The sequence below is a fragment of the Anomaloglossus baeobatrachus genome, chromosome 4, assembly GCF_048569485.1.
Source record: "Anomaloglossus baeobatrachus isolate aAnoBae1 chromosome 4, aAnoBae1.hap1, whole genome shotgun sequence".
In the NCBI taxonomy this organism is placed as follows: domain Eukaryota; kingdom Metazoa; phylum Chordata; class Amphibia; order Anura; family Aromobatidae; genus Anomaloglossus; species Anomaloglossus baeobatrachus.
This window is the reverse complement of record NC_134356.1, coordinates 331,585,855-331,600,284: the sequence shown is the minus strand read 5'-3', so window position 1 is coordinate 331,600,284 and position 14,430 is coordinate 331,585,855. Positions and strand designations below refer to the sequence as shown.

General features: G+C 52.0%; 1 protein-coding gene across 1 annotated transcript in view; it reads left to right on the top strand.

Moving 5' to 3' along the window:
* CTTNBP2 (cortactin binding protein 2) overlaps positions 1 to 14,430 on the top strand; it is a 245,981-nt gene that overhangs the window by 86,856 nt on the left and 144,695 nt on the right. The window lies entirely within an intron of this gene.

The following is a 14,430-nucleotide window of genomic DNA, read 5'->3' as shown; positions in this document are numbered from 1 at the left end:
CAGAAATGTTATCAACGTTTTTTGCAGCATTTCTGCAGCGAAATCCGCGGCAATTCTGCGGGTAATTCCGCAGCGTGTGCAGATGGCCTAAAAGGTGCTTTTTATGGAATCCACTCCAAACGAAGCACTATCAAATAAAAAGGCTGCAAAAAAATGCTTTAGGAAATAACTCTTCCAAAATGCTTTAAAATTTCTTCAGAAAATACTTCAAGAAAATAAAAACTTTAACAATTTCGTTCACAAAAGCATTTCCCAAAGTTATTTCTGGTTGAACAACTTTTCAGTATTGAATGTCTCAAAAAACACTTGTGTGATCATAACAATACAAGATTCATTAGGCACATAAATAGTTCAATAATGTCAAGGGTCTCCTCAAAATGAGAAGAACCCCTCCATTTTTTCTGGTATGAACCACTCAGAAGAATACTCAAAAAACAAAATATGGGCTAGAGCAAAAACCAGATAAATAATCCAAACATATTAATAAGAATATAAAAAATGTTTATTGAGACATAAAAATGACATAAAAGACAAAACAATTACATAAATTAGAGGTCAAGGAGGAGTAAAAAGTAAAAAACTCCTGAGAGCGGGAGCAGAATAAACACTAGATAATTGTATATAAATTACCGGACACAATGGGGAAATAATAATTAGCCTAAAGGGTGCTTTACACGCTGCAATATCGGTACCGTTATCGCTAGCGAGCGTACCTGCCCCCGTCGGTTGTGCGTCACGGGCGAATCGCTGCCCGTGGCGCACAACATCGCTAACACACGTCACACGGACTTACCTTCCCTGCGACGTCGCTCTGGCCGGCAATCCGCCTCCTTTCTAAGGGGGTGGTTTGTGTGGCGTCACAGCGACGTCACACAGCAGCCATCCAATAGCAGAGGAGGGGCGGAGATGAGCGCCTGGAACATGCCGCCCACCTCCTTCCTTCCTCATTGCCGGTGGACGCAGGTAAGCAGATGTTCGTCGTTCCTGCGGTGTCACACATAGTGATGTGTGCTGCCACTGGAACGACGAACAACATTGTACCTGCAGAAGCAACGATACTAAGGAAATGAACGACGTGTCAATGAGCAACGATTTTTCATCTTTTTGTGCTCGTTGATTGTCGCTCATTGGTGTCACACGCTGCAATGTTGTTTACGGCGCTGGATGTGCGTCACTAATAACATGACCCCGACGATATATCGTTAGCGATGTCGCAACGCGTAACGCACCCTTATCTGTATAAAGAGTTTCCACCCCATCAACAACATATAGATGGGAGAGTATAGTATACAATTATAGTGATCATGCAAAACCTCAGTGTCAGAGGTTAACCCTGCATCACCAGGTTAAAGTGGCTCAAAGAAGTGGAGCTTACCCATATTGGAGACCCCCGCACGCAATCCAACGCATGTTTCGCCACCAGCGCTTTCTCAAGGAAGGAGTCTGTTTACACAGACAGACCAGTGGCATGATACAACCGCCAATCTGTAAACGTTTACTAATTGGCGGTTCTTTGAATGTTTGTTTATGCAGGCAGACCAAAATGAAGGATGCCTACTGAGCGATCTATATTGAATCGCTCAATGACCATAAGCTGCTATTGCTCTCAGAAGTGCAAGTTCTATTTACAGATCATCAGTTTAAAAGATCATTTCACTCAGTGAATGAGCATTTTGCTCATGCATCGGGTGATTGGCAGCCTGGTTACACAGCAAGACAATCATGAAACAAATGTATTTAACAACCCTCTTTCACGATTTTCTTGCAGCATCAATGCGCCTTTAGACTAAGGGTGGCTTTACACGCTACGACATCACAAAACACTAAAGCTATCTTGTAGGGGTCACGGAATTTGTGACGCACATCCGGTCGCGGTAGTTATGTCATTGTGTGTGACACCTATTAGAGATTTTGAATTGCTGCAAAAACGTTCAAAATCGCTAATCGGTGACATGCCTCCCTATTCCCAATTATCGTTGCTGCTTCAGTAACGATGTAGTTCGTCGTTCCTGTGGCAGCACACATCGCTATGTGTGACACCGCAGGAACGAGGAATATCTCCTTACCTGCGTCCCGCCAGCAATGAGGAAGGAAGGAGGTGGGCGGGATGTTCGTCCCGCTCATTTCCGCCCCTCCGCTTTGATTGGGCGGCCGCTTAGTGACGTCGCTGTGACGCTGAACGAACCGCCCCCTTAGAAAGTAGGCGGTTCGCCGGTCACAGCGACGTCGCTAGGCAGGTATGTGCGTGTGACGCTGCCGTAGCGGTAATGTTCGCTACGGAAGCGATCACCACATATTGGCCGTACGATGGGGGCGGGTGCTATCACGCTTGACGTCGCTAGCATCGGCTAGCGATGGCGCAGCGTGTAAAACCCACTTAACCTGTATGTGGATGTTATCTCTTGATCTAATGCAGTGGATTAAATTAGGTTATTAAAAATTATTCAAAAATGCTCAATAAGACTGAGGTCACTGAAAAGTAAGATCATTCACTCCCATTTGACCATTTTGGATGACTTTGTCATTCAGGTTACCTTTCAGACTACAAAAACACTATTATTCAGTGTTTCATGTGGATTCGGTTTGCTTTCAATGGCTACACTTCGAATAAAAAGTTTTATTACTTCTTATCAGATTCATTTAAGTTACACTATTTTCTGAAAAGAGTAAGGGTACCTTCACACTTTAGCGATGCAGCAGCGATCCGACCAGCGGTCTGACCTGGTCAGGATCGCTGCTGCATCGCTACATGGTCGCTGGTGAGCTGTCAAACAGGCAGATCTCACCAGCGACCAGTGACCAGCCCCCAGCCAGCAGCGACGTGCAAGCGACGCTGCGCTTGCACGGAGACGGCGTCTGGAAGCTGCGGACACTGGTAACTAAGGTAAACATCGGGTATGGTTACCCGATGTTTACATTAGTTACCAGCGCACACCGCTTAGCTGTGTGTGCAGGGAGCAGGGAGCCGCGCACACTGAGCGCTGGCTCCTTGCTCTCCTAGCTACAGTACACATCGGGTTAATTAACCCGATGTGTACAGCAGCTACATGTGCAGAGAGCCGGAGCCGGCAGCACAGGCAGCGTGAGAGCGGCGGAGGCTGGTAACTAAGGTAAATATCGGGTAACCACCTTGGTTACCCGATGTTTATCTTGGTTACAGCTTACCGCAGCTGCCAGACGCCGGCTCCTGCTCCCTGCTCGCTTCATTTGTCGCTCTCTCGCTGTCACACAGAGCGATCTGTGTGTCACAGTGGGAGAGCGCCTTTGAAGAAAACGAACCAGGGCTGTGTGTAACGAGCAGCGATCTCGCAGCAGGGGCCAGATCGCTGCTCAGTGTCACACACAGCGAGATCGCTAATGAGGTCACTGCTGCGTCACAAAAAGCGTGACTCAGCAGCGATCTCGGCAGCGAGCTCGCTGTGTGTGAAGCACCCCTAAGACATTAAGAATATAGTTGCTAAATGGTTGGCATGTTGCCTAACACCTGTTAAGGTCTAGTTGTACTCCTCCTTCTGGCATCTGTTAGCATTTTAACTGAGTCATAGTTCTTAAAAGATATATATTTATGAATTAAAACTTTTTTTTTTGCAAAACTACTCATCATTTGCCTTTTACACAGTTATATTTTATACAGAAATACTAAACTTTAGCATTGCAAGGAAATATGAAGAAGAGTTACAAATATTAAAAAGTTACAAATTTTACTGTATTATTACTGTAAATAAATGCTCCCGTAGGTTTTTGCAGAACGGAGATATGTAGAATAATACACTAATTATAGGGGAGACATTTTTCTGGACCTCCCATCATTAATTTATTTAAGTATGCTATAGTTCTCCTCTCATTGGGTTGAAACTGCTTAGTAGATTGTAGGACAAATATAGATCAATTAGTTCCAGCACTCTCATGATGTTCTCTCCATGCTAAGCCCAGCTGACCCCTGTGGGAGTGCAGCACTGAGGATTGAGGAGAGGCGCGAGTCTGGGAAATCAATACTAATTTTTGTAGGATCTCTCACTTTCCTGGCTTTTAAGTTTTTTGTGGTACGTGTACCTTTAAAAAGAATTTAGGATTTTTTTTTTCTAAATCATAATCTTTATTTAAAAAATAAAACATCAAAAACATTCATAAAAAAATATTTAATTTTTATGCTGGCTATCGGACCTTTTTTAGACTCGTACTTCCTGCTGTTTCAGGAAGAGTGTTCAGCAGGCTCCTTATCATCAATGGCAGGATAACAATGACCAGTAACACCTATGTATACAGCTGATAACACTGGATCTACCAGTCACAATAGCTGATTTCACATCTGCTGGTTACCTCTCCTTTCACATTGACCTTTGTACAGGCTCATTAGATGTTTTTGTACAAAAGATAAGGTTGGAGTCTTAGGGGTGCTTCACACACAGCGAGCTCACTGCCGAGATCGCTGCTGAGTCACGTTTTTTGTGACGCAGCAGTGACCTCATTAGCGATCTCGCTGTGTGTGACACTGAGCAGCGATCTGGCCCCTGCTGCGAGATCGCTGCTCGTTACACACAGCCCTGGTTCGTTTTCTTCAAAGGCGCTCTCCCGCTGTGACACACAGATCGTTGTGTGTGACAGCGAGAGAGCGACAAATGAAGCGAGCAGGGGAGCAGGAGCCGGCATCTGGCAGCTGCGGTAAGCTTGTAACCAAGATAAACATCGGGTAACCAAGGTGGTTACCCGATATTTACCTTAGTTACCAGCCTCTGCAGCTCTCACGCTGCCTGTGCTGCCGGCTCCGGCTCTCTGCACATGTAGCTGCTGTACACATCGGGTTACTTAACCCGATGTGTACAGCAGCTAGGAGAGCAAGGAGCCAGCGCTAAGCAGTGTGCACGGCTCCCTGCTCTCTGCACATGTAACTGCATTACACATTGGGTTAATTAACCCGATGTGTACTGTAGCTAGGAGAGCAAGGAGCCAGCGCTCAGTGTGCGCGGCTCCCTGCGACCTGCACACACAGCTAAGCGGTGTGCGCTGGTAACTAATGTAAACATCAGGTAACCATACCCGATGTTTACCTTAGTTACCAGTCTCCGCAGCTTCCAGACGCCGGCTCCGTGCAAGCGCAGCGTCGCTTAAACGTCGCTGCTGGCTGGGGGCTGTTCACTGGTCGCTGGTGAGATCTGCCTGTTTGACAGCTCACCAGCGACCATGTAGCGATGCAGCAGCGATCCTGACCAGGTCAGATCGCTGGTCGGATCGCTGCTGCATCGCTAAGTGTGAAGGTACCCTAAAGCTGGTGTCACACACAGTGACAACGACAACGACGTCACTGCTACGTCACCATTTTCTGTGACGTTGCAGCGACGTCCCGTCGCTGTCGCTGTATGTGACATCCAGCAACGACCTGGCCCCTGCTGTGAGGTCGCCGGTCGTTGCTGAATGTCCAGCTTCATTTTTTGGTCGTCACTCTCCCGCTGTGACACACACATCGCTGTGTGTGACAGCGAGAGAGCGACGAAATGAAGCGAGCAGGAGCCGGCACTGGCAGCTGCGGTAAGCTGTAACCAGCGTAAACATCGGGTAACCAAGGGAAGACCTTTCCCTGGTTACCCGATATTTACCTTCGTTACCAGCCTCCGCTCTTGCTGCCAGCGCCGGCTCCTGCTCTGTGCACATGTGGCTGCAGTACGCATCGGGTAATTAACCCGATGTATACTGTAGCAAGGAGAGCAAGGAGCCAGCGCTAAGCAGTGCGCGCGGCTCCCTGCTCTCTGCACTGTGACATGTAGCTGCAGCACACATCGGGTTAATTAACCCGATGTGTACTGTACCTAGGAGAGCAAGGAGCCAGCGCTAAGCGCGGCTCCCTACTCTCTGCACATGTAGCACAGCGACGTTATGATCGCTGCTTCTGCTGTGTTTGACAGCTAAGCAGCGATCATAACAGCGACTTACAAGGTCGCTGTTACGTCACAGAAAATGGTGACGTAACAGCGACCTCGTTGTCGCTGTCGCTTAGTGTGAACCAGCCCTAAAGGCCCTGTCACACACAGAGATAAATCTGCGGCAGATCTGTGGTTGCAGTGAAATTGTGGACAATCAGTGCCAGGTTTGTGGCTGTGTACAAATGGAACAATATGTCCATGATTTCACTGCAACCACAGATCTACCAAAGATTTATCTGTGTGTGACGGGGCCTTAACTATGGTGGCTATGTACATATTTTGTTTCCTGAAACAAAAGGAAGTGAGACTTAAAAAGTTTCAGTAGGCAGTTGATATTTATTTATTTTTTTCTGTAATATAGGAAAAAATATATTGCCAAAGAATACACAAAAACAGATTTTAACATTTTTATGATGTTATCCTCCATGTAAAACAAAGTAATTTGTGATAGAACAAGCAGATGAGAATTAGGCCTAAAGAATGTAAAAGGATCCATACTACATAAAACATGGTATTTTCTGAACACTGTTTACATAGTAAGGTGTTACATCTCGTGGCTCTCCTGAGGCAAGGACTGAGGCAGTCTCCCATTCCTTGCCTGCCACGAGCACTCCTGCTCAGCAGCGCCGAAGGTCTGCCAGACTGCGCAGTGTGCAGGAGATACCTTCTCAGAGAGGCAGCAGAAGGGTGACACCTAGTGGTTCTCCTGTTACAAGGAGTGAAGCGGTCTCCCATTCCTGGCCTGCCGCAGACTCTCCTGCTCAGCGGCCCCGAAGGTCTGCGAGGCTGCGCAATGTGCAGAGGTTTACTGCTCAGGGAAGCAGTGAGATTCCCGTTATCTCTCCACATTGTGAGACCGAGGATCCCGCCTCTATTTCCCAGAGGCAGGATGGTGAGCATGTGCAATGCGTGGTGGGTCCTGATTCGCTCACTGACGTCACACGGCTTGATGACAAGGCTGGTGACGTGGTGAATCCTGACTGGCCAGGCTGGGACGTCGTGGACCCTGATTGGGTCAAGTCCGTCATCTCCGCCTCGCGCCCGCCCTCGGGTGGAGCTGCACCTCCTTAAAAGCTCCCCCTGCCATCATGGCGGCGCGCGACCGTCCTTCTATGTTTGGATGTCTGGCAGCGTGCTGCCACGCCACTGCTCAGGCATTACTGTCTCTTGTGGGCTTGGCCCTTGCTGCTCCGGCAGTACCTCGTTTGCAGGCCGTGTTCCTGCCTTGCTGCTCCGGCAGTACCCCCGTCAACAGGCCGTGTTCCTGTCCCAGGTGAGCTCCTCAAGTCTCCATTGGACTCACCTGGTTATTGAAAGCACACGTGCGTGGGCACCTCTGTGCTACCCTCGTGCCATATTCTCGTGACTTCCACTGGCATACGTGCGTGGGCACCTCTGTGCTTCCCCGTGCAACAGGTACACCGAGCCGTGAGATCTGTGCCATACAACCCTCACGGGTTAGGGCAGATCGGTGTACATAGATCGTCTGTGACATTCCAGACGATCGCTAGCAGCAACCCGCTCACTCTTCACCCACCATAGCGGCGGTCCCTTACACCGCACAGTGGACCTTGACCGGCGGAAGCAGTCTATTTCCCATGTTGGCACGCTTCCCCGGGTCCCCCTCGTAACATTACGGTCGCGCCAAAGGTCTGGCTATGGCTGAAGAGCAGCAGCAGTTGCTGCGTTATGTGCAGCAGTTGGAGTCACGATTGGCAGCAGTGGAGCAGTCTTCCTCCGATAAGACTACTCTGACGACAGTCGCCACCCAGGCGGCTACCCAGGCTGTGCTATTGGGCGGAAGGTCTCCTCGCCTTGCGCTTCCAGAGCGCTTTAGCGGCAACAGCTCTGAGTGCCGTGGTTTTATAAACCAGGTTACCACCTACTTAGAGCTGTCCGCGACTCTTTACGCTACCGAGAAGGCGAAGGTAGCCTTCGTCCAGTCCCTGCTCACAGGGAGAGCGCTGAAGTGGTCCAATACGTTGTGGGAGCGCGGAGATCGTGTGGTGAATAACTTAGCAGCTTATCTTGGGGCCATGAGAATGGTGTTCCTCGGGCCTCAAGTCACCCACGATTCCGCGCTGCGCCTCCTACGACTTCGGCAAGGGTCTGCTTCAGTCGGGGACTTTGCTGTACACTTTAGGACACTGGCCGCAGAGCTGGACTGGCCGGATAAGGTCCTTGTCCCTGTGTTTTGGGAGGGCCTGGCAGGGTTTGTCAAAGATGCACTGGCCACACGTGAGGTGCCTGCCACTTTAGAGTCCTTGATTCAGGTTGCCTCTCGCATAGACATCTGCCAGGCGGAGCGAAGGCTCGAGGTCTCTTCAGCACCCACGTCTTCTCGGCCTAAAAAGCGTCTGACTCCCGTCTTCCATCAGACAGGTCCCCCAGCCAGTCCTGTAGGCGACTCCGTGGAGTCAATGGAGGTGTCCAAGGTGGTCTCCTCTGCCCCAGGTTCTCGGTCTTGTGTCATCTGCTTTTCCTGTGGGCAGAGGGGACACATAGCTACCCTATGTCCCAAACCGTCGGGAAAAGACAGCGTCTAGTTTCTATCAGAGGGGGGACTCTAGACGCTACTTCTCCCTCTAGGTTGACTATCAGCGCCCAGTTGCAGTTCGGCACTACTCTCTTCTCTGCCCTGGCTTGCTTGGACTCAGGCGCTGAAGGCAATTTCATCTCGACCTCCCTGGCAACCCGATACTCAGTTCCCCTGGTTCTGTTGCCCAAGCCACTCAGGGTCCGGGTAGTCAACGGGTCCATACTACTCGATCCTATCACCCAGATCACCATCCCTCTCAGGATGGATGTACCACCGGGACACCATGAGCAGGTGTCCTTCCTGGTGCTTCCAGGGGGGACGGATGAGATCCTACTGGGCCTTCCCTGGTTGAGACAGCATGCTCCTATACTCAACTGGGCAACAGGGGAGATCTCATCCTGGGCAGGATCCTGTAGAGAGCACCTCGTGACTACCGAACCACCCGCTACCATTAGGTCGGTTGGGTCCTCAGGGAATACTGAGGGGCCGGGTTTACCGACACCTTATGAGGCCTACAGGGATGTCTTTTCCAAAAGGGCCGCAGATACTCTTCCTCCCCACCGGCCATATGATTGCCGAATAGACCTGAAGCCAGGCTCCGAGCCCCCTAGGGGCAGAGTGTATCCACTCTCTGCTCCAGAGACGGAGGCTATGTCCAAATATATTCAGGACAGCCTGGCGAAGGGGTTCATTCGCAAGTCTATTTCTCCGGCTGGTGCAGGGTTCTTTTTTGTGCAGAAGAAGGAAGGGGATCTGCGCCCCTGTATCGATTACAGGGGATTAAATGCAATCACAATCAAGAACAAATACCCTTTGCCCCTCATTACTGAGCTATTTGATCGATTCCGCGGGGCAAAGGTCTTCACAAAGCTGGATCTACGCGGGGCGTATAATCTAGTGCGAGTCCGAAAGGGCGATGAGTGGAAGACCGCCTTTAACACCAGGGACGGTCACTACGAGTATCTAGTAATGCCCTTCGGACTCTGCAATGCCCCCGCCGTATTTCAAGACTTTGTGAATGACATTTTCCGGGATTTGTATCTTTCCGTGGTTGCATACCTGGATGACATTCTTATCTTCTCCCCCGATCTTACCACCCATCGGAGGGATGTCATCCGAGTACTTAAGAGGCTCCGCACCCATTCGTTATATGCTAAGCTGGAAAAGTGCGTTTTTGAACAGGAATCCTTGCCGTTCCTGGGGTACATAGTGTCCAGTCAGGGGTTAGCAATGGATCCGGGGAAGTTGGAGACAGTGATGAACTGGCCTGAGCCCCGCTCGCTGAAGGCGATCCAGCGATTCTTGGGGTTTATCAATTATTATCGCCAGTTCATTCCCAACTTCTCGACGGTGGCAGCACCCATCATTGCCCTTACCCGCAAGGGCGCTAATCCCAAAGCATGGACACGGGAAACGGTAGAGGCATTTCACACTCTCAAAACTCACTTCTCCAGAGCTCCCATCCTTCATCGTCCAGACATCTCCAAACCCTTCCTACTGGAGGTAGACGCCTCTTCGGTCGGTGCAGGTGCAGTCCTGTACCAGAAAAACGAACGAGGAAGGAAACATCCGTGTTTCTTTTTCTCCAAGACCTTTTCTCCGGCCGAATGGAACTACTCCATAGGGGATAGGGAGTTACTGGCGATGAAACTAGCATTCCAGGAATGGCGGCATCTCCTGGAGGGTGCGAAGCATCCATTTGAGGTTTTTTCTGACCACAAAAACCTCACATACCTCCAGACAGCACAACGCCTGAACCCAAGGCAGGCCCGTTGGTCTTTATTCTTCTCCCAGTTCCGCTTTATTATCTGCCACCTGGCCGGTGAGAAGAACGTACGGGCCGATGCCTTGTCACGTTGTATGGTTGTGTTGGAGGAGGACGAGGAGGAGCCTCGTCTTATACTACCCCCGGACAGCTTGAGGATGGTCACTCCCACTTCTTTGGACCAGGTGCCACCTGGCAAAACCCTCGTTCCCCCTGAACTACGGAACGAGGTGCTATCGTGGGCCCATGCCTCCAAGGTCGGGGGTCACTTCGGGGTCAAAAGGACCAGAGACCTGGTGACCAGGCATTATTGGTGGCCGAGACTACCCCAGGACATACAGGAATATGTGGGAGCCTGTATGTCGTGTGCTCGGAATAAGCCGTCCCGGCAGAGACCGGCAGGTCTTCTTCACCCACTGCCAGTGCCGGATCGTCCCTGGGAAGTGGTGGGGATGGACTTCCTGGGAGATCTGCCCAAGTCAGCAGGGCACAGGGTCGTATGGGTCATCACGGACCACTTCTCTAAAATGGTCCACTTGGTGCCTCTCCCACGACTCCCGACGTCACGTGCTCTCGCCACCTTGTTCATTCGGCATGTATTTAGGTTGCATGGCATGCCTGACAAGGTGGTGAGCGACCGGGGTCCCCAGTTCGCGTCTCGCTTCTGGAGAGAGCTCTGTAAGCTCCTGCAGATAGAGCTGAACATCTCCTCCGCATACCATCCCGAGACCAATGGACTAGTGGAGAGGACTAATCAGACCTTGGTAACTTACCTCCGCCATTTTATATCCGCGCACCACGACAACTGGGCTAACCTCCTTCCTTGGGCCGAATTTGCCATTAACAATTCGGTCCATGAATCCTCTGGCCAGACTCCGTTCCTACTCAATAACGGACAACATCCCAGAATCCCGGTTCCGATGCCCATTACGTCACCCGATACTAGAGTGGAGGATTGGGCGACCAAGGCCCGGGAGATCTGGGATGACACCCAAGAGGCTCTTAAAAGGGCTAAAGACCGGATGGTGACAACGGCTGATGTTCGCCGCCGCCCTGCACCATCCTTCGCCCCTGGTGACCTAGTATGGCTGTCCTCTAAGAATGTTAACCTACGGGTACAGGCAGCCAAATTCGCCCCTAGGTATCTGGGTCCGTTTAAAGTACTACAGCAGGTAAACCCAGTGGCATATCGACTCCAGCTCCCTCCACGCTGGGCTATAGCCAACACCTTTCACGTGTCCCTCCTGAAACCCGTACGACTTAATAAATTCTCGGGGTCCCTGCCGGCTCAAACCGACTCCCCGTCCGACGACCCTGAGGTGGCAAAACTTGTGGAGACAAAAGTCATACAGGGCAAGAGGTACTACCTCGTGGAGTGGGCCGGCCGTGGTCCGGAGCATAGATCCTGGGAGTTGGAGGATCATATCCGCGTCCCGGGTTTGATAGCGGCCTTCGAGCACGGACAGGGGGGGGCCTAGACGGGGGGGTAATGTTACATCTCGTGGCTCTCCTGAGGCAAGGACTGAGGCAGTCTCCCATTCCTTGCCTGCCACGAGCACTCCTCCTCAGCAGCGCCGAAGGTCTTCCAGACTGCGCAGTGTGCAGGAGATACCTTCTCAGAGAGGCAGCAGAAGGGTGACACCTAGTGGTTCTCCTGTTACAAGGAGTGAAGCGGTCTCCCATTCCTGGCCTGCCGCAGACTCTCCTGCTCAGCGGCCCCGAAGGTCTGCGAGGCTGCGCAATGTGCAGAGGTTTACTGCTCAGGGAAGCAGTGAGATTCCCGTTATCTCTCCACATTGTGAGACCGAGGATCCCGCCTCTATTTCCCAGAGGCAGGAGGGTGAGCATGTGCAATGCGTGGTGGGTCCTGATTCGCTCACTGACGTCACACGGCTTGATGACAAGGCTGGTGACGTGGTGAATCCTGACTGGCCAGGCTGGGACGTCGTGGACCCTGATTGGGTCAAGTCCGTCATCTCCGCCTCGCGCCCGCCCTCGGGTGGAGCTGCACCTCCTTAAAAGCTCCCCCTGCCATCATGGCGGCGCGCGACCGTCCTTCTATGTTTGGATGTCTGGCAGCGTGCTGCCACGCCACTGCTCAGGCATTACTGTCTCTTGTGGGCTTGGCCCTTGCTGCTCCGGCAGTACCTCATTTGCAGGCCGTGTTCCTGCCTTGCTGCTCCGGCAGTACCCCCGTCAACAGGCCGTGTTCCTGTCCCAGGTGAGCTCCTCAAGTCTCCATTGGACTCACCTGGTTATTGAAAGCACACGTGCGTGGGCACCTCTGTGCTACCCTCGTGCCATATTCTCGTGACTTCCACTGGCATACGTGCGTGGGCACCTCTGTGCTTCCCCGTGCAACAGGTACACCGAGCCGTGAGATCTGTGCCATACAACCCTCACGGGTTAGGGCAGATCGGTGTACATAGATCGTCTGTGACATTCCAGACGATCGCTAGCAGCAACCCGCTCACTCTTCACCCACCATAGCGGCGGTCCCTTACACCGCACAGTGGACCTTGACCAGCGGAAGCAGTCTATTTCCCATCTTGGCACGCTTCCCCGGGTCCCCCTCGTAACATTACGGTCGCGCCAAAGGTCTGGCTATGGCTGAAGAGCAGCAGCAGTTGCTGCGTTATGTGCAGCAGTTGGAGTCACGATTGGCAGCAGTGGAGCAGTCTTCCTCCGATAAGACTACTCTGACGACAGTCGCCACCCAGGCGGCTACCCAGGCTGTGCTATTGGGCGGAAGGTCTCCTCGCCTTGCGCTTCCAGAGCGCTTTAGCGGCAACAGCTCTGAGTGCCGTGGTTTTATAAACCAGGTTACCACCTACTTAGAGCTGTCCGCGACTCTTTACGCTACCGAGAAGGCGAAGGTAGCCTTCGTCCAGTCCCTGCTCACAGGGAGAGCGCTGAAGTGGTCCAATACGTTGTGGGAGCGCGGAGATCGTGTGGTGAATAACTTAGCAGCTTATCTTGGGGCCATGAGAATGGTGTTCCTCGGGCCTCAAGTCACCCACGATTCCGCGCTGCGCCTCCTACGACTTCGGCAAGGGTCTGCTTCAGTCGGGGACTTTGCTGTACACTTTAGGACACTGGCCGCAGAGCTGGACTGGCCGGATAAGGTCCTTGTCCCTGTGTTTTGGGAGGGCCTGGCAGGGTTTGTCAAAGATGCACTGGCCACACGTGAGGTGCCTGCCACTTTAGAGTCCTTGATTCAGGTTGCCTCTCGCATAGACATCTGCCAGGCGGAGCGAAGGCTCGAGGTCTCTTCAGCACCCACGTCTTCTCGGCCTAAAAAGCGTCTGACTCCCGTCTTCCATCAGACAGGTCCCCCAGCCAGTCCTGTAGGCGACTCCGTGGAGTCAATGGAGGTGTCCAAGGTGGTCTCCTCTGCCCCAGGTTCTCGGTCTTGTGTCATCTGCTTTTCCTGTGGGCAGAGGGGACACATAGCTACCCTATGTCCCAAACCGTCGGGAAAAGACAGCGTCTAGTTTCTATCAGAGGGGGGACTCTAGACGCTACTTCTCCCTACACCGCACAGTGGACCTTGACCGGCGGAAGCAGTCCATTTCCCATCTTGGCACGCTTCCCCGGGTCCCCCTCGTAACAGTAAGGGGTGCTTCACACACAGCGAGCTCACTGCCGAGATCACTGCTGAGTCATGCTTTTTGTGACGCAGCAGTGACCTCATTAGCGATCTCGCTGTGTGTGACACTGAGCAGCGATCTGGCCCCTGCTGCGAGATCGCTGCTCGTTACACACAGCCCTGGTTCGTTTTCTTCAAAGCCGCTCTCCCGCTGTGACACACAGATCGCTGTGTGTGACAGCGAGAGAGCGACAAATGAAGCGAGCAGGGAGCAGGAGCCGCGTCTGACAGCTGAGGTAAGCTGTATCCAAGATAAACATCGGGTAACCAAGGTGGTTACCCGATATTTACCTTAGTTACCAGCCTCTGCAGCTCTCACGCTGCCTGTGCTGCCGGCTCCGGCTCTCTGCACATGTAGCTGCATTACACATCGGGTTAATTAACCCGATGTGTGCTGTAGCTAGGAGAGCAAGGAGCCAGCGCTCAGTGTGCGCGGCTCCCTGCTCCCTGCACACACAGCTAAGCGGTGTGCACTGGTAACTAATGTAAACATCGGGTAACCATACCCGATGTTTACCTTAGTTACCAGTCTCCGCAGCTTCCAGACGGCGGCTCCGTG